At 43.5% G+C, this 7,581-nt stretch overlaps 1 pseudogene; it reads right to left on the bottom strand.

The window, feature by feature from the left end:
• Positions 1-320: 320 nt before the first annotated feature.
• LOC131235725 (signal recognition particle 9 kDa protein-like) lies at positions 321-629 on the bottom strand (annotated as a pseudogene).
• Positions 630-7,581: the final 6,952 nt, after the last annotated feature.

Below are 7,581 nucleotides of genomic sequence, written 5' to 3'. Positions count from 1 at the left end.
GACCTCATGTCCTCCCCTGCATCAGTTGCTTGACTCGAACCGTTCATCTGGTGGCTCTCAACATTGCCGTGCTTGGATAATCTTTTGCCACAAAGAGCTCAGATCCTTTTCACTTCCAGGTGAATTTAGACCATTGAAACTATTAACCATTTTTTCTGGGATGAAACTCTTTTTCTTTTTCTTTTTTTTTTATATGAAAATTCCTTTCATTAAACTAAGCTAAAAATGGACAAGAGTAACGAGCAAAAATCCAATAACCATCTCTCAAATCCTTTCATCAATTGACATAAAAATCCAAAATAATTCTAGTATATGAAGTGTTACTTTCTCCTCCTCCTTCCTTTCTTTGATGGTTGGGGCTCTGCTTGTTCCTTCCATGATACTTTTATAACATCGACATCGGGACCCTGAGTCATTAGGGTGAAGATGTTACTAAGCTTCTCCATTTTCTTAGCATCATATGTCTAGTCTATTTTAAACTTATGGCACTCTCGATTGTCAATGACCTTGAGAACTAGCTTCCCATTGCAATGCCTATATTTCATCTCATACCTCGTCGATTGGGGATCTAAAAGGAAAAGCTGTATGGATCTCTCAACGATTTCATCCCACAAATCGATGTAAACCATTTTAACAAATTTCTAATCTCGAAACCCTAGAAATAGGAAACCTTAAAGAAAGGAGGAGAATGGAGAAAAAAAATCTATAGGGGATGGAGCTCGCTCTGACCATGACATCTCTTGTTCAGCGATCATGATCGGAAGAAAGAACCGCGATCCAATGGAAAAAAAGAGATGGAGTTTAGTGATATAGGGCTGGAAAGATGTAAGACCCGTATCCTAGTCCGTACCATTCCATAAGCTTCCGCGGTCCTTCCGGTCGAATTCCGGCAATCCTCGACCCATATCCGACATTTGCCGCGATCCTAAGTCGGGTCCCACATACCAACGTTAGCTCGATTCGAGACTTGTACCATTGCGACCGCACCGTCGCCGCGGTTCCGGTGCCGCGTCTCGCGCACCGATCCGATACCCTGGCATGGAGATGTGGGTTGGCGTTTATTTTGAAGAAAACACCGTGCGTTGCAATCCCAAGAGAATCTCTACATCATGTCCCATCAATCAATCAATCACTCCATCAATCAATTAATCACTTCATGTCAAGTACACATCACCTTTCACCCCATCCCCAAGCAACCACCAAGTCAACTCTCTCTCACCCTCTCTCTTACACACCCATACATGTCAAGTACACCATCACCTCACCCATTACTCACATCCATCACTCTCTCTTCTTACAACTCTCTCTCTCTCTCTCTTTCTCAACACAAATTCCAAGCAACCAAGAGGTGCACACGTCCAAGCCTTCCCATGGAGAGAAAGTGACTTTGTGTGGCCCACCTTCCCATCCCATAAACTTTCATCCTAGCCATCCATCTCTCATCACCCTCCATCAAAGTGGAGCACAAGGAGACCGGCTTTCCAACGGACCAAGAAGATCAATCGGCGGGTGCTCATTAGGCTAGATTTTTCATGTTTTGATGATGGATCAAGTGAGGCCTACCGATTGATGGTATGGATCTCACTTTGGACCCTAGGTGTGGCCGATGGCCCACCTTGATGCTCATGATCATTCCATGATGGGGCCATTCTCCATGGACCCCATCATGATGTTTATTTTCCTTGCATGAAAAGAGGTCATCTAGACCGTCCATTTTGGGTGGAGAAGGGATCTCCACCGTTGATCCTTGATTTGGTAGGCCCACATGTATTGGGACCCACTTGATGTATGATTGATTTCAAGGGAGGGCCCATAGTGTCGGGGTCCCTCCATCACAAGCGTCCCACTATATTTCTCTCTCTCTCTCTCTCTCTTCCTCTTTGTGATGATATGGTTGTGTGGCCCACTTGGATGAACCCCCACCATGAGGCATGACTTTTATCCAAGCCATCTATAAGTGGGCCCCACCTTATATGCTTTGTACCCACACTATCCATCATGTGGTGGCCCACCTGAGCAGGGCCCACCTCACCTACTTGTGTACCTAACCCGTCGAGCATCCAGGGACGCTGGACGTGAACCAGGAAAAAAAAAGAAATATTAGCTTATTTCAAGCCTATGGGGTGGCCCGCTCATATAGGCCCCACCTTGATATATGTATTATATCCACGCCGTCTATCCTTTCCCTCAGGCCATTTTAGGCGTTGAGCCGAAAAATGAAGCTGATTCGAATTTCTGGTGGGCCATAACATAGCAAACGGTGGTTTTCACTGTTAAAAATTCACCTGACTCTTCTGTACCCCAAAATAATTTGAATATTGGGCTTGTCCTGCTTGTCTTGAGCTATGGGGATTAATGGCGGGGTCGGATTTCCCTGATGTGGGCCCCACCTGTGAAAACCCACAAGAAGCAAATAAATAAATAAATAAATAAAACATGCAGCGGCATTGCTGCTGTTGCTATCAGAGGCGCAGACAGCGCTTGCGCCGGCGGGCTGGCGGCTGGTAGGCAGGGACCCACGACTTCAGCTGTGGGTCCCACCATGATGTATATTTGTCATCCAACCGGTTCATATGGTGGTCCACTTCCAGTAGTGGGCCCCCTCCAAAAATCAGCCATATCCAAAGCTCATGTGGCCCACATCATAAGAAACAGCGGTGATTAAATGTCTACCATTGGAACCCTTTTAGGTCACCACAGAAGTTTTGAATCAATATGAAATTTGTTTTTCCCATTCATCCTGATACGGGCGACCTTATCAAGGGTTGGATTGTAGGTAAACATTATGATGGGCCCCATGTGGAGCCCACAGTGATGCATGTGTTTTATGCCCACCGTCCAGGTGGACGGTGGAGCCCACAGTAATGTATATGTTTTATTCAGTGGAGCCCACCTTTAATGTATGTGTTTTATCATGTCGTCCAACCATTTTGCTGGCTGCTGGACGGATAGTGGACCTATTATGATGCATGTGTTGCATCAAAACCTTCCAACCATTTTAAAGCTCATTTTTATGGCATGAGCTAAAGAATGGGGCAGATCTAAAGTTCAAGTGGACCCCACCATTTTAAGTAGTGGTCAATGACGCCCACCATTCAAAAACCTCTAAGGGCCATAGTAGCTTCCCATTAAGTTGATATTTGTTTCCCACTTCATCTATCACTATGTTAATTTATGATTAGGTTGGATGGGAAACATATTTTATGGTGGGCCTTAGGAATTTTAAATGGTGGAAATCATTATCACCACTTATCTTGTGTATGGCCCATTTGATATGCATAGGGCCTAGTTGGGGTAGCCCATTTAATATAAATGGCTATGTTATTAGGCCCATCTTGATGTAATTGTGGCCCGTTGTTGAGGCCCACCTTGATATGGATATAAGGCCCATGTTATAAGGCTCATTGTGATGTATTCTAAGGCCCATGGGTTATGGCCCATTGCAATGTACATAAGGCCCATTTGTGTGGCCCATTGATGTGGCCCACTTGATTATATAATGCCCATATGATACAGCCCATTTGATGTATTTGAGGCCTATGGGTCGAGGCCCAATGAGATGTATATAGGTCCATTGCAATGTGTGATTCCTCCATGGTGTGTGTAATGATGTTTTATGACAAGCCATGCCTTGGGAGCAATGTTGGTTTGACGTCCACGTTGTAAGAATAATGTTGGTTAAATGTCTGCATTATAACTCTCCCTAGAGCCCATTGGTAGGCCCATACTTGTTGATGGTTCACCACTTTGTAACATGCTTAGTATAGCTCCATGATTCATGCCCATACGCATCATATGTATGCTTGACATGAGGAATGTTTGATCATAGCATAAGCCGTTGGGCTGAAACATTTACGGGACTCCTTATGAGACGGAGTACCCCACATGATCACGTGGTACACGCAGGATTGCTGCATGATTGTACGGTGTGACTCATGCATCTCGCATATGTGTGACTTGATCACTGCATGCCCTAGCGACATCAGGGTCGTGACCTTCACAGACACATCGTGGATGGTCGTATCGGATACCGAAAATATTGGTTCTAGCATTGTGGGCACTTAGGATGTCCTTGGGTGAAAATCCCAGAATCTTTTTGGTATCAGGAGATGCTCCAACGTCTAGACCGAGTGGATACATGAGTGCTTGAGTACCGAATACCAGTAGGTCACGTCTCCCACTGTGTTATGGTCGGTTGGAAAGGGGTATTGCCTTATCCGCCCGAGTGAGGGGGTTATAAGCTAGGCTGAGTTTAACTAGCTCACAAATGAGTCCACTATCGACGAGCCGGGTAGGTATTGGCAGACTACTAGTCAGGCGGATAGTGAGGTCTATTCCACTTACTTGGCTATGCAGCTAGGGAGGAGGCAGTCAGTGTGAGGTGTACTAGACCCCGATGATATCCAGAGAGGAACTGTACTGATATGTGTACTTGATGAGGACTGGCATGCTTGCTTTACATCTCGCTTATGACATTTGGCTACATAGGTCTCGCATCGCATGGCCTTTGTATGACCGATAGCAATCATGCCTTGCATCACATCGTTTTGGTATAGCTGATTAGATTCGTGGACTTACCCGCATATTTTCGCATTACTCTGATATTGTACACTTGGCGCTTGCCTTGTACACACACTTACACCACCCTCTAAGCTTTTGTAAGCTTATGTGTTCACTCCCCAAGTATAGGGTTGTGATGTAGTAATAAACTCGGTGAGACCGAGGTCGAATCCCAAGGGACTGAAACCTGTACGTAATCTGAAATTAAGTAGAGCTAGAGCTAGACTAAGACGAAATCTAAATCTGAGGGATTTTAAAGGAATAATGGTGAATAGATTAATTGAAACTAATAAAAAATAAAGGTGGGAACTAAGGTGCCAAGGATCTACTTGTAGCAATTGGGAAGCTACCTTGCATTGATTCAAGGACACAACTGGAATCAGAGTCCTATCCTATCCAATTGGTACGAAGAGATTTGTCAGATCTCTGAACTTCTCATAAATCTAATCCTCAATAGATAAGAATGGTGAAGATTTGGAAATGATTCCGTCACCTAACCATGCCCAGGAGACTATGGCAAACAACAACAATTTACCAATCTTACAGCCAGTCATGAGAGAATTGTGAAAGTTAGGAAGGGTTCCATCACCCAACCATACCCATGAGACGATGGTGAACAACAGAGTTCCCAAGTTCACAATCTCATAATAAAAAGAACATACTCAAACCTATTGCATATTTACTGTAATTTGAGTCACAATAAACTATTAAAAAAACTAAAAGTAATCCTTAATAATCAAACTAGAATCCATAAGAGTTCAATAACCATGAATCAAAGCAAAGCCACCTTCCTAATTATGCTACAAGCTTCACCTCTTAGCCCTAGCTAAGAGGTTTAGCCTAACAACATGATTAGGGTAAATCCCTTAAACAAAAATAAAATAAATAAAAAGAAAAAGAAACTATAATCTCTCTCTTTCTTTCTCGGCCTTCACGACTGCCCGATCCAGGATTCTTTTCTCACTTTTTCTTTTTCCTTATATAGAGCAAGGAGGTCGGTGCGGAAGCCTGCTTTACACAGAGAAGAATCGGTGAAGCTTTCACAGCTCCTTTCGCAGCCGCGTGCGAAACAAGAACACCGCAGCTTCTTGATAAGAATGAATCATAGCAAAGCAGGGCTTGTTGCATGATCTGATCTGGCTAGACTTCTTGGCATCAGTCGAAGCCACATTTAGAAGGTTTCGAACGGTTAGGATCGTTGGACCGATCCTGGCCACGCACACAAAACGGATTGGATCGTCTGGGTTTCCGAACGTGCGTAAACAGAGCCTGTGTTTGTGATGGTGTTTGGTGGGGCCCAATACTGATTGTGATGAAGAAATCCACACCGTTGATTAGATTCTAAATGAAAAACCATTCGGGAATGACGAGATTGGATTGATTTCAATGTGACCCACAAGGTCTTTTGCTCTGCCGTTCATTCTCTGTCAGATGGTTGAGATCATTCCAGGGGTTTTGTACTCGGACTTTTAACACCTAGGATTGGACGAGAGGGCCCTTAGGTTCCTAATGGACGGTCCGGATTAGACCTTTGTTGTACGATGGTGGCCCACAAGAACCGTCCGCAAGCCACAAAAAATTTCACAAAACAGAGCTTCGCATCCAACGTTGTGATGGTTGGTGGGCCCATATTTGATGTCAGTGTGGAAATCCAATCCATCCATTGCGTTCCTCTCGAGAAACTAGCTGGAAAAGGGTATTTCTGTATGTCTTTTGGTTCGGCCCATTGAATCTTTTCTTTCACTGTCCATCCTGCATTTGATCACGATTTACACGTGTGTGTACACATGGGAACAGAAGGACAACTAAGTGAGGATCATACCCGCTCTATGGAGTGAATGGACGGTCTAGATCACTGATTTAGATGATGAGTGGGCCCCACTACACAAAAATGGTCGTCGCATGTAAAGACGCTGTTGCGTCTTGAATCTGTTTTTAGAAATAGTTGGTCAGCCCTCTGTTTGACCAGATCCCATGTTCGGTGTGGCTCGCGTGCGCATGTGCTATGTACACGCACTTGAGCATTTGGGGTCCATCGTGATGCGTGTATGAAATCTGCTCCGTTCCTCCATTTTTTCACCCTATTTAAGGGGTTGAGACCAAAATTGAAGTATATCCAGATTTTAGGTGGGTCTCAGATCAGATTTCTATGGGCTAATCTGTCCGTTGAGACACTTACACAAGTATTGAATGGCTAAAATTCGACGTGTACGGTTAATTTTGGGTCTTCAGGCTATATATAAAGTTTCGAGCCAAACGGATGGTGGGAACCCTGTGATCTTGCAATCTTGACGATTTTCAGGCCCATTTAAAGTGAGTGGCGTGATTTTCTCAGATCTCTGTCGTGTAAATCCTTCGATATAAGTCCCCTTGGGTCCATCCTTTGACTTGGTGATTCCTGAGCATTAAATCCATGCTTTTAGCATTCTTTTCAGTTCATGCTCGTAAATTCATCTTACAACACAAACACGATTAAAATAGGGCATTAAACAGTATCATTTTCGTAAAAGCAGGAATAAGCGGGGTCTAATATGCAATATTTGACCCTCAACACAACTCCCAACCAGCATTTTGCTAGTCCTGAGCAAAGTATGCGAAAAATAAGTTGAGAATTATAGGATAATTTCTATGAACTTGAGTGAATTTTGCAAAATAATCCAGATATGAGAATTCTAAGATTCATAAATATTGGGCATTACTTTCTCTTGGACTCAAGCACATGGTAAACTTCATAGTCAAGTTCAAGATATTAATTTACCAATTCAAAAACTTCTAAACATTAAGATCCATGAGTGTATAGTGTAATCTCGGCTTATTAACATTAAGATTTACTTCTCTATTACATGATGTCATTGGTAACCAACCAAACAATTCATGATAGCCAAAACCTAGACCAAAACTTACCTCACAGGTCATTTTTTCATTATACCAATCTTTGATTTTTCCATAAAAAGTAACGCCAAGGAGGGGAATCAAATCCTCACCTATAGAGAGCAAACCTATGGTGAAGACCATTGGCCC

This window comes from Magnolia sinica, chromosome 19 (assembly GCF_029962835.1).
Source record: "Magnolia sinica isolate HGM2019 chromosome 19, MsV1, whole genome shotgun sequence".
Taxonomy (NCBI): domain Eukaryota; kingdom Viridiplantae; phylum Streptophyta; class Magnoliopsida; order Magnoliales; family Magnoliaceae; genus Magnolia; species Magnolia sinica.
The sequence above is the reverse complement of the archived record's forward strand: the minus strand, read 5'-3'. Positions and strand labels throughout refer to the sequence as shown.